The following is a 14,056-nucleotide window of genomic DNA, read 5'->3' on the forward strand; positions in this document are numbered from 1 at the left end:
CATTCAGTATTGGCAGTGTCAGTTCAGCATATTTGTATTGTTTGTTTCTATAAACAACACAACGACGCCGTGCACATTATGATAGACAGCTCCACATTTTAATCATGTAAGAATATACCTCTATTGTCACAACTACATGTCAGTTTCGCTAAATATGATAAATGGGTAGATGGAACTATTGTTTATTACTTGCCTTTTTTAAATATTGTATTGCAGCATTGTATGCGAAGTGTAACGGAAAAATTGCCAGAATATTTAATGTGACGTTAGTTCAAGATTAGAGGCGCTGTTATCGTTAGGAAAACCTTACTTATTGCTCGTGGATTATAGTGACAAACCCGGTAACCGCACAAATATGGTCACTTTATTGGCATAAAATATGAAAATATGTTTTATGCATAGGTGAATATGTATCAAAATATAATTGAAGTAAGCAGCGAAAAATGACTTACAGGGTCCGTTCCGAAAGAAATGTAATTAAATTGCCCGCGCCACTCCTATTGGTTGGAGTGGAATCAAACTACTTGGAGAAGGTGTGGAAGACTCTACGCTTTGCCGCAAAACCGGTCTCAGTGCTCTCCAAGTATTAGAAGCGGCAGGATGTCAGTTAATATAAACCTCTGCGCGCCAACCGTGTCAAGAAAAAATTGAATCGACCATCGAGCGACGTTACGCGATTAATAAGTTTTGTGCTTAACTGAAAAAATCTTTTGAGGAGGCTAATAAAATTATTCGTGAGGCTTGCGGGGAATCTGCCCTGTCCTACTCACAAGTTTCGAGGTAGTTTACGGTCTTAAAGGAGGGCCGGGAAGAGGTTGACGACGAACACGTGTTGTTGTCAATTGCTGACAATTTTTGGACTCTGACCGTCGATTGTGCATCAAGATGGTTGCCAATGAAATGAATTTGTCGTCTACTATTGTGTTTCGTATTGTTTCTGAAGATTTAGCGATGAGGAAAGTGTGCGCCAAGCTCGTGCCCAAGGTGTTTGCCACGACGCGCCACGATTCCGCGAGTTCCTGGCCAAACACCACGTGCCAACGCTGCTCCAACCCCCTATAGTCCTGGCGTCGTGCCAGCATACTTCTTTTTGTTCTCTCGGATTAAAGCAGCCCCGAAATGAACCCGTTTTTCGTCCATAGAAGAGATCCAATCAGCCGTGACGAAGACCTTTCGAGAGATCCCCGAAGACGCCCTCCACGGTGCGTACCTGCCATGGCAGAGTCGCTGGAAAAATGTGTAGAGGCCCAAGGACAGTACTTTGAAGAATTATAAGTGTTCATGTAAATGTGTACGATAAATTACATTTAAAAAGATAATTGAATTACTTTCGGAACGCACCCTGTAAAAACCTTCAAACTATGCCACAAACATCAAAGAAATGGATTAATCGCAATCGCACAGTTATGTTTACAAAATTTACCACCATCCAAAGAACAAACGAGCATTTCTATTACAATTAAATATCTTTACCAACTGCTTTCGCAAGTTTAATTTTACGAAGATATTTGCATAATCGTTAATAAATCAGTGAATAGTTGTCATGCAGAACAATATGAGTATCTCATTGAAAAATATTCCAAACAAAATAATATTTTATAAAGAGCAATTAATCAAATGGAATTTTTATCGCAACAGTACTAAGACATGCATTCCATTTACGTACACTCTTAAAAGAATGTATTGCTTAATTTATACTGATACAAGGAACTAAATTGATGAAACATTTTTATTTGAATATTTTTCTTGCAGTTGGAAGAAGGAATATTTTTGACACTGCATCTATATTAATAGAATATTATAGCAATTTTACGACTCACGAAGTGACGCGATTTTTTTTTCAAAAGAAAAGAATTTCCTTTAGAACGCATGCGACATCTTGATTTTGACTGTATACCTGATACAACATAAATTTTTAATATCTATTTGTAGTGATTGCATTAAAGATGTCTATTGTTAATTAAACCTTTATTGAAATGACAATATCTCAATGTTACAGTATCCATGGCAATAATTCGGATGACTATAGCTTTTATATAAACACAAACTCCAAGATAGCGTGTTTCAGGAAGTCAGTTCCTGAAACTCACCAATTACTTAACGGATTTTCAAATTGAACCCAAAACTGAGGACTCTGGACTAGCTCTTAACAGCGCTGAAACAGAAGTTCGCGAGGTAATTGGAGTGTGATCACCGCACCTCCGTGAGGCTTTTAGGGACTTTGATGGGGTCACGAAGAATCGGGGGGTGGGACATGTGGACGGGGGCGTGAAGGAGGTGGGTGAAGGGAGAGATGCTAGAGGAAAATAATTGCGAGCGAGGTGATTCGCACAGAGCGTAGGCCGAAGGGAGAGAACTGCACTCGACTAATTAGATTCGTACTGTCGCGAGGAGTACAAACGCTGCCCTTCGTTTGAGCCAAGAAACAAATAAGAGAGAGAGTTAGAGCGTATGCTGGCTTTGGGAGCGAATGGTGCGAGTGGAAGATGTAGGTCGGGACAACTCCGTGATTTAAGCTTGGATTCAGGGAGTAGAGGGCCGCGGTGAGACAGCGGGAAATTTCGGAACCGCAAAACCCGTTCCAATTGAAAGGGGGTCCAGTCCCACAGGGAGAGCATTTCAGAGCGCCGATTTTTTCATTTGATGTTTCCATTCCGTGCTCGCTACGCCTAATTTTGATATTTTACATAACATATTCTTTAATCAATAATTCATGTATACATTAGCATTTTTAATTATATCGAAAAGGAATAAAATTCTCTTCGCTGTTAAATTCAAAATATAAATTACCATTTTCATTTTAATACGATGTGTTGTAGTTTAATGGATAAATAACTGAGCTACCTAATGGAGGTTTTGGGTATGATTTCAGGTTTTATTTGTCCAAGTTGTGCTGATTTAAGTGTTAGATATCCCTATAAAACCATCGTTGGCACATGAAAGGAACTAGTCATCCAATCCTGTTTATGAGTGAATTTCATATGCCGTGTAGGGCTTAGTTCGAGGTGATCTTGATTTGATAGGTGAGGGTAGCTATCCGACCTATCCTACCTATCACCTATCCTCAGTGTATGACAGTGTCCGATTTCAGGTTGTGTTTCTGATTAGGAGAGGCAAGTAAATATATTGTTGAACAATTGTATGACTGGGTTCATCCATTACCTACCTTAACCAGTAGTGTGCCGTGAAGATATAACGCACGATTATTTGTAATCAATCATATTACTCGCTTAAATAGCAAAATGCCATATAGATTTTATATTTTTACCACGAGCAAGTTCGCAACCCGATGGAAGAAAGTTTTCTGGTCCCCAAAAAATCCGGATCCGTCGTAAATCTTTCCGCATGATATTTTAGCCAATATTTACGAATGAATATGCTCATCCAAGTGTCAGAAAACAAAGGATGAATGATGGTTCTACCGAGAGAGCTGCTTGCGTGGCGTGGTCGGACCCCTTCGACCCCTTTCGAAACTTTGAACCCGAATAATTTGTACCGACCTCATCCTCTCTCATCAACCTCGATCGTCGCGTGGCTTTGAAAGGGTAGGTGTGGGCGATGTAGATCAAAGGGACTCCTGGATGCCCCCAGAAGGGGGTCTTTTAGTCGGCCCTGGGGGAAGGGATCGTCTCAGGCGCTCCCGTCGCTTCCAACGGTGAGCAAGATGGACCATCGCCGCCGTCGCTCCCTTTCCGGCCCTCCTTCCGCATGGGTAAAATAGCAATTTCAAGGAAGCCAATCCACTCGACTCCCGTCGAAGAATTTTGGATTTTTAATTGCTCTTCCGGCAATTTTTTGCCAGACCACGCCTCACTTATTTTTCCTCGCCACGTGAAGGATTGTAAAATAAAAAGGGAGCGTCGCAAAAAGGTGGAGACGAGGAAACGTTTTGTTTGTTACCGTCGGCGTCGAGGCCGTGATGAGTTTTCCGTTTAACTGTGGGAGTCAATTATCTGCCGGAACCGTTGCAAAAAGGAACGTGAAACGTTATTCGTTACGATGCTTCGCGCGTGGCTGGAGGGGAAACGAGGGGAGTCGAGGGGGAATGCTCATGAGGGTCGCCTTCGCCGACCTGCCGCAACGTCAGGTCGAAGTTGATATTCAGGGTGCGTGGAATTGGGGCTTCTTCACGTTCACGCAAATGAGACTCTGGTCCAAAAATCCTGACAATGCCGCTGGTCGATTTGTCCTTTCTGTGACTTTCTACTCTGCTACTTATTGAATGAATACATGGTGACAAGTGAAATGGGTGTAGCACGCTGTCGTGCACCGAAACAACTGGGAGAAATATACTTTTTCAGAACTGGTTGCAACCCCGGAAAATATAATATAAAATACAAGACGAGGTTTGAACACAACCAGGAAATTAAGACCGCCGTTGTCATCTGATTCAATGCTCAAGTGGTGAACTTCTATGCTGAGGGAAGAAGCTGATAGAGCTTTAGGAAAAAATAGGAAAAAGTTCTTATAAGTGAACGGCGATTATGTACTAAATTAAAGTAGGTTTATAGGAAACTAAATCCATCAATGAAATATTTTTTAACGACCAAAGGTTCCTTACTTTTCGAATGTGTCTCTTACCTACAGAAAGTGTCCGCGTGTGCGATAAGATACCAGATTGATCACATGAAGGAGAAATTAACCAAGTCAATCACTTCAATCCACTGATTAAAATTCCAGAGGACATATTTCGACAGCGAAAAGAATCATGCGTTAACGAATTTCTACTTCAATTGAAGAAGCGGAAGGAAACCTTGACTAGGCAATCAGTGGTAGGTGGGGTGTTTGAAAGGAGGAAGCCGAATCGTGGCTATCAATCCATCGGGTACCAGAGAGAGAGGAGTGGGATCGATCGAGGGTCAAGAGGAAGAGACGTTAGGATTGGTGCTCTGGAATCCGTAGTGGGAATTGCAGGAATGATGAAACTTGAGGAGAAAAGACCATGAGTCGAGGCTGGCTCTAATTGAAGAGAGGGAAAATATAACTTTACAAAAATGATGAACATGCAGCGCTAATGAAACAAAATGAGAAATTGTATTATCCAAGAGGCAAGGGGTGAACTGATGACGTGTTTTTTTGAAGAAATGCAGCGACAGGGGAAAGTTGAAGTGGCTGATGGTGTCATGAAATACCACTTGAAAGAACGCAGAAAGATTCTTAATATTGCAGATGACAATGGTAAAAGTCGTGCTTAAAATTAATATAAGGAGAATAAGCGGAAATCATGCTTGAGACAACATTATGGAGGAATGGAAAAGTACCCAAGCTTACGTAATAAGATTTACTGAGGTTAAGAAAGATGGTTCTCAAAGGTACCTGAAGAACGTTGCAAGTCCACTTGGAGTGCTGAAATACTAGGAGCGCGTGATGTCTATCTTGGCGATTTCGATTGTGTTACTGATTGCGTATTTAGTTACAGCACTTAAATTTTATAGTACCAATCCTTAATATCAAGCGGGACCATGTGAATGTAAGTTTGGGTTGTGCGTTGGCTGTACAGAAAGTAACTTAAACTTCAGCCTAGCGTGGCGGTGGGCAAGGCTTGACATCATCTTGGAGTCTATACGTCCCTACACTCAGTAAATATCCTGCTGTGGTAGTGTGCATACTGTGATTCATCTACTTTGATCACTGGAATCTTTTTTTTTTAATTAAAATCCACATGTGCTGATAGACAGTGTCAGGTGGCACACAAGTCCCAAATAATCACAAAGGTAAAATCAGTCATTAACCAAAAGTACACTTAAAGGGAACTTCAAAACACAAATCTCTCTCACAAAGCAAGAAAATCCCCATCTAATTAACATCAATCAATGAGCAAGAAAAAAATGATAAATTAAAACAATTAAGCTGTTACATATAATTTTACACCACACATTAATCCCATTATTACATATATTCCTTACATCTTTTCTTAAAAGTATGCACTCTGTTAGGAAAGGGCTCGAATAGTTTTGCAAGTAAGGTGTTCCAATCAACAATTTTTTTATTTAGAAAAGAATTTTTTTTATTTGTTCTTTGTACCCGACATTTTCCCTTGAATTTATGATCATTTTTCCCTCTAATAATTTGGGTTCCCCGCCTCTTTCCTAAGATCTGCCCAAGCTTTCTTCCCTTCAGAATGTGTAGCATTCCACAAAGTCTGCTTATTTTTCTTCTAGTTTGTAGAGGTTCCCAGCCCAGCGTTTTTAGCATGTGAGACACACTCTCCATCCTCCTATGCATACATATCGGACATGCATCCTCCAGTACATATCGGACAGCCTTTCTTTGTACCTTTTCCAGTTTTTTAATATATACTTCTTCATAAGGGTTCCATACAAGAGATGCGTACTCTAAAATTGGTCTTACCAGGGGAAACTGTTGAAATGTGCGCTGCAATAAAAAATTCCGCGAGATCTGTGGTCAGGTTTACTTTACAAAAAACCACTAGCTAATTGAAATGTATTAGTATCTTTGTGCAGAGTGCGGAGATGGAATAATGAGTGAAGGTGGAGTGAGGCAGTGGTACATTTAGTTTAAAAATGACCGCACCAATGTTCACGACCAAGACCGCAGTGGTCGGCCTAGCCTTGAGACAGATGGTGGCAATCAAAAATGAATTCTTGAAAATCGCCAATTTAAGATTACGGATCTCTCGCTAGATGTGGATTGCAACACAGCGCTTTGACAGTGACGCAGAATTGCATGCTGATGTAAACAAATGGTTAAAATGTAAGGCGGCAGATTTCTTCATGGACAGAATTGTAAATTTTGTGCATCGTAATAATTAATGTATGCTTCAAATTGAATGGAATCTATGTGGAAAATCAGTTTAAGAATGTGCCTTTTAAATGTGTATAATTAAACTTTTTCTTGTCCCTAGGTTCATATTTTATTTCAAGACATAAGTAATAATGTGATTGGGACGTGAATACTTACATCAATATGAAACTTTGAAAACTTTATGTCACAATAGTTATGAAGTACTGACTGGTCACTTTGAGGCCCAATCAGCAGAGTTTCGAGTCATTTTACAAATCTTCTGAACTCGATCTTATTTTTTTTACTCTGGTAGCCCGTACGCTTCTTAGAATTCCGACACGCCGTCGGCTTTTCGTTAAGGGCCGAACCACCGGATTTGACACGGGTGTGACTCGGTGAATTGAACCCTTGAGCGTCTCGACACCACGACCTTCGAGTTAGCAGGAGGGCATATCATCCATCTGACTAACCCGGCCGGTTTCATAATTTGAAATATTCAAATTCGCATGCATTAGAAAGCAGGCAAGTAACTTGCATAGCTTCATTTTAGTTCAGTTGCCCTACCTTGTCCTGAATATGGCGGCTTGTAAATCGACTACTGATCGGCTACTGATCGAAGAATCCCGTGCTTCCTGTGAACCCAGGTGAATTCGTTCTACTCCATTGGAAAACCAAACGGTGCGATCTCCTAGATACCAGTGCATCCCTCCAATGCACTCCAACTGGATCAGAACTGACGCACCATGTAATTAATATGTGAATCAGATGCACCATGGGGATAATATGTTGGGAAAACGAGGTAGAGGGAGGAAAATACTTGGCATACCATATGGAATTATGGGTGGTAGAAAGTACACGGGATTTATTTAGTGAAGGTTCTCAAGTTGTACCGAGGTAGATGAGGTTTGGAAGTAGATCAATTATTAGCCTCTGTGCACATCAAAAACCTGCATGAAGGGATTGACTACCATTAATAATACTAAACCTTAATTGAGTTGGGTTATGCCTTCACATATTCAAAACAATATTCAAATGGATTATAGTAATATAGAAATAACAGACGCGACTTCCACATTAATACTACGGCATTTCTGTTGAAACTGATTGGATGTGAGAATTCTCTCATGATTCCATGCACGATACAAGTAGCCTTTATTAAACACTCAATAAATCAATCAGTTTTAATGCTTTAAGCTCAAAAATGTACAGATGGATTTATCCCAAAAAATGGGACTTTCTATGTAATTATAGATTGAGATTACTCCATTACTCAACTATGCCAGTGTTTAACTCTCTAATGATGGTGCCAGAGTAATTTGTAGCACAAAGCGACAACTCGACTCCCACGGTCTACTACTTTAATGTCATGTGTATTTCAATAGAAAGAGATATTCTGTCGGGACCAGTAATGATTGCCTCTATTCGAGTCACTCATTTGGGGTAGATTAAAGTGCATGAGCTTAAGATCCCGAGTATATGTTAAAGGTGGCATTTAAGGGAGTGACCTGGTAATGAAGGACGCATTATTTCTCAAATATCCAATTCAGATTTTCAGATAATCAAGCATTAGTCAGTCATGGTCCCAATGGATTTCGGACATTGCTGATATAATAGGAAAGATACGTGAAGTATGCGATGAAGTTTTACCAAGAACGAAAACAAAAATATTCTCAAAAAGACGTTACCACAGTTACCAACCCGAAGGTTGGTTTGAATGGCGAGGGTAGAGCTCACCTAACGCTAATCCCAAATGCATGTGTGCCATTCACACGTCAGGGTGAGGGGGCCAGTCCCTGTGCCGCCTATGGTCTCCCAGAAAACACTGATACCCGAAAAATCACATAACTTTAAGTTATGGCACATAGCTGGTGAAGTTGAGAGCATCAGATAAGTCCCCGGGAATCCAATTTATGCCCTCTGATCCAGCTCACTACTCATTGCAATACCACATATCTCCCAAGAAGTAGAAAGACTATTATAAACATTAAAGTAGGAGGGAATAAACTAGGGCAGGTATATTAGTTCACATATATGAACAGTGTTCTGGAGGAAATGGTGGCGGTAAAAGGGACATTAAGAAAATGATTTCTTAGGTGGGAGAAGTATTTGAATATAAAAGGAAATTCATGGCATACGCAGGGGGCTAATTTGGGCGAACTAATACATAGCGTAGTGTTTCCAGGTTCCGTAAGTGTTCTCTAATGCGAGAGGATGATCGTAGTTTGAAGGTCTTTTTTATCTGTTCGCAATAGTAGAATGTTGAAAATAAGCTTAAAAGATGACGTTTATTAACAAAATTTGCATAGTGTGAGTGATGGGAGGAATTTTTCGGGTGACATTCTGAGAATAGAGTACGAGTGGATGAAGTGGAAGATGTAGTGCAAGAATGCTGAAGGTCAAGATAGAAAGAAGTGTGAGGAAGGCGGTGAAGAGGAAATTATGGAAAGCAAGAAAATAATTTTGGCCCTACGAGTTCGAATTGGAGGAAGTTAAAGATGATATGACTGACTCAGATCGTCTTAAATCTACCCTCATAAATAAATTGAGTAGCTTCAGGCGTGATGTGGTGCGGAAATTTGGTGAAAATTGCTACTAACCGTTTTCTATTACCCTCAATAAGTATACTAATTATTTGTGGAAAGCTTACCTTATGTTTTTCCTAATAGTAGATCTGATTTTTTAATCAAACGCGCTTGGTACCAGACGATTCTTGTAAAGCATTCAGTTTGCTTGTAGTTCCACAATGTTTCAATCTGAGCATGGCAATATGGTGCTAACTGAATATCGCCAAAGTTACTGTGAACCTGAATTTTTATATTTTCGAGCAATTTCTCTTTTATTATTATAAGGTAATCTACCGGTTAAGGTAGGTTTTTGGATGGACACAACTGCCAAATAAATATATTGGGACTCCTAACAAAAACACAATCCAGTAACCTACTGAACATCCGGTCCTTCTTCATCTCTGAATACTTCCTTTCTCCCTTCATCCCGTCCAACAACCCTATCCTGTTCCTGCCATTTCTTCGTTTACCTAACATTGTCCCTTCAATTACAGTCTTCAATATCCCACTGCCGATCAATACGCCCTTCATCCATTTTTCCTGCCTCCATAGGATCTCTCCCAACAAACCCCTCTCTTCGCCCACCACACCAAGTACTTCCTCACTTGTTTTCTTCTCTGTCCATTTCATCTTTTCCATTCTTCTCCACACCCACATTTCAAAAGCCTCCAATCTACGTCCATCCTCCTGTTTCAATGCCCACGTTTCCACGCCGGACATGACTACGCTCCACATCAAAGTTTTTACGAGTCATTCCTAAATAGCCTTACTCAACGTCCCTGTCATCAGCTCCCTCCTCCTGGTGAAAGCCTCTTTACCTAGCGCAATTCTTCTCCTTACATCCTTACTACTCTGACCCTGTTGGTCCAAGACACTTCCGAGATACGTAAACTATTCTACTTGCTCTAGCTTTTGCCCTCCTATTTTAATGTTTAGCTTAGCCTTTTCTTTCTAGAGAAGCGCATAACCTTTGCTTATTAATATTAATTCTCGTCCCATATCTGTCGCACTGAATTTTCAATTCACACAGCAATAATTGCAACCCTTTGGCTGACTGAGAAACTAAAGCTTGTTCATCAGCAAACCTAACTGATTTTACGAATTTCCCTCCGACTTTTATTCTCATCTCCAGTTCTTCCCATGCCTCTTTGATCGTTTCTCATCATATACGTTGAACAGCACTGGTGATAATGGGCAACCCTGCCTTACACCTCTTCCTAAAACTGCCCATTCGGACTCCCCGATCCCCACCCGCACCTGAGCAGTCTGAGACACGTACAGGTTGCGGATTAGCCTACTTTCCCTCCAATCTATTCCTATTTTCTGTAATATACTCATTAGTTTTTTCCAATTCACTCTATCAAACGCTTTTTCGAAATCTACGAAACAGGCAAATACCTCCTGGTTCTGTTCTATAGTATGTTCCTCTCGATTAATAATCTCATTACTTCAATGGCATCACGCGTACCTCTCCCCTTCCTAAACCCAAACTGGTCATCCCCTAAGTAATTATTTGCCCTACTCTCTATTCTTTTGTTTATGATCCTGAGAACAACTTTAGCTGCGTGGAATATCAAACTTATTGTTCTGAAGTCCTCACATGATGTAGCATTTACCTTTTTCGGAATAGGAACTAACACTGATCTCATAAAGTCTTATGGCAAGATTCCTTCCTCATAGAGAGTACGAATCAGTCCATATAGCCTCTTCCTTCCACATTTTCGTAAACATTTCAGTAGTTCTGCAGGAATGTTATCTCTCCCCACGCCCTTATTTAATTACTTCTCCCTTAATGCCCTTTCTATCTCCTCGTCGAGTGTATCTGGGTTTAAGCTATCGTCATCTGCGTAATGTTCCATTTCTCTATCTACACTTGTTGATATACAGTGCTTCACAATACAGTACTTCTATATATTCCTTCCATCTTTCTTAGATCTTTCCTGAGTCAACTATTATATTACCCGCCTTATCTCTAACTGTTAGCACAGATCTTTTCTTCTTTTTTCCCCATAGTGATTTAACCTAGCTGTATAGCGCACCAATTTCACCCTTCCTCTACGAACTTTCCATATCCTCTGATTGCATTTTCCACCATGCTTCTTTGGCTTTATATTTTGCCCGTCTCAATTTATTATTTGATTCTTTGCAGTTCATTTTGCCTAACTCTGTGTTTACATTCTTCTATTTTCTTCTCCCATGCATCTTTGTAATTATCTCATCCGTAATCCATGGTTTCCATTTCTTTTAGCGTTAACGGTTCCAATAGTGTCTTTTGCGGCTTTCGATAACCCTCTCTTGATCTTTTCCCATTTTTCTTCGATAGTACTTAGCGCTTTACCATCCTCCATGATTTCCTCTACCGCCTGTTTATATTCCTTCCTTTTCAAATCATTTAATGCTTCTACATTCCATTTTCTAACTCGCCGCCCCTGCCCTATCTTTTTGAAACGGACGCTACATTTCATAAAAACTAAATTGTGGTCAGAGTCCGCATCCGCTCCCGGGAAGCCGTGCGAATTTATCACACTGTTCCTAAACCTGTGCCTAACCAGAATATAATCTAGCTGATACCTTTCTGAGTCACCTGGCATTTCCATGTATACCTGCACCTTTTGTGATGTCCAAACCAAGCGTTGGTGATGACTAACCACTGTGTCCTGCAGAACTCAACTGCTTTCTCCCCGTGGTCAGTCCTCGTGCCTAAACCGTAGTCCCCCACCTCAGTACCATATCTTCCTTCGCCTACCGTCGCATTCCAATCCCCCATCACTATCAAATGTTTCACTACGGGAACACACGCGATTATGTCCTCTAACTTATCGTATATCCTAGCGACCTCTTCTTCTTTATGGTTGCTCGGTGGCATGTATACCTGAATAATAACCAAGTTCGTCGGTTCTGCTTTTATCTCTAGTAGTAGTATTCTATCCGTTACCTGCTCTATGTTGACTACGCTTCTTCCTACCTCTTCATTTAATACTATGGCAACCCCTCGTTGGCTCTCGTCCCCGCCGCTGTATATTATTCTATACTTATCGCTCAAGTAATCCCCGCTATCTTTCCATCTCACCTCGCATAGACCTAAAATATCTATATTTTCCCTTTCCATCTCTCGCTTAACATTCTCCAATTTCCCCGTCCTCATCATTGTCCTAACATTCCACGTTCCTATTTTAACTAATGTGGTCTTCTTCTCCTGCGTCTTCTGTCCTGCTGCTGCTGGTTTTCCCTTGCAAGGGTTTCGTGGGATGACGACTGCGGAAGCCCCGCTGCTGGGCACGACACACAACCGATTAAGCCGAGCCCCATAGTTGCCAGGACTCTGTGTAATGTCCATCATATTAATCTTGGGAATGACAATTGAGGTGGCTTCCCGTTGCCTTCCTCAATGGTGTTTTTTACGTGTCACCATCACTTAATGGCTACCCCACTGTGGTCAGACGCCTCAGCAGCTGCCTCACTGAGGAACTGACGCTGCGTGGTCTTATATCACTTTTATATTGCACCTATATTAAGCACCAGTTAGATGACCCACTTTCAATTGTACGACACCCGTTGTCGTAAAATTTCACTTTCAGTCACTCGAATTCCACACTTGGGCGGAGCAGCCACTATATGTATTGTAGACGCCATCCGCTTAAATTCGATTATGAATATTTTTTGGGGCTTCGCCGTTTTAAGTAGGTTTTGGAAGAAAAGACTATATACCACTCCATTTCTAAGGCCCGACTACCAAGATAGAACTTGATACCCCAAAGTGAAATAAATCCTTATTTAATTACGCATACTTCTTTCCCTCCTTCATCCCGTCCAACATCCCTATCCTATTCCTGCCCTAAACTCGTTTGCCTAACGTGTTCCCCTCTATCACAGTCTTCAACACCCCATTTCCAATCAAAATGCTCTACATGCATGTTTTCTGTCTTCTTATGATTTTTCCCAACGATCTCTCTCCTCCCCCACCTAATCTAGCTCTTCCTCGTTTGTTTTCCGTTCAATCCATTTAAGCTTTTTTATTCTTTTCCACGCCCGTATTTCTAAAGCCTCCCACCTATGCCTATAATCCTGCTTCAATAACCATGTTTCCGGGCCATGCAAAACCACATCCAAATCAAAGTCCTTAATTATTTTATGGAGGGTATTAGGTTTATAGCCATTACCTTTCCATCAAGGGTACGGTGAATTCCCAATTCCAGGCTTCAGGAATGTTTGTATACATATGTTAGGAGAAATAAGCAACTGAAAATCATTAAAGAACGACCATGAAAGTTATGTGCTACGTACCTCTTAAATAAAGCGTCATTAATTTTGGCCAGCTTTTTTTCAACTTGGGATCAATTTGCACAATTTTCTCTTTCACGGAGTCATTCTAAGGGATCAGAATGAATCTCTTTTAATGCCGTTTTGAAATTGATGAATGATTAATATCAGAATGGGAAATTGATCGGGTGAAGTTTAAAAAAACATTTGACAGGTAGCTGCCCGGATGAGAGATTCATGGGTCTTTCTTCCACAATTTCGGCCTCCTTTTCAACCGTTAGCGATTTTATTTATTGACCATCAGCTAACCCAGCTGCCTGTTTGATCTTCTAACACCCAATTGATGATAAATTTATGCCTGATATTGAAAAAAATGATTGTAATAGCCAAACTCATATGTTGAAAAATTTTTTGCGAAATTTCAGATCACTGTTACTTACTTTTTTCTCTAGAGTCGTTAGCATACCCTGCCATGCAGTCAAAACATA

The sequence above is a fragment of the Hetaerina americana genome, unplaced genomic scaffold (assembly GCF_022747635.1).
Source record: "Hetaerina americana unplaced genomic scaffold, ioHetAmer1.1.p SCAF_6, whole genome shotgun sequence".
Lineage (NCBI taxonomy): Eukaryota > Metazoa > Arthropoda > Insecta > Odonata > Calopterygidae > Hetaerina > Hetaerina americana.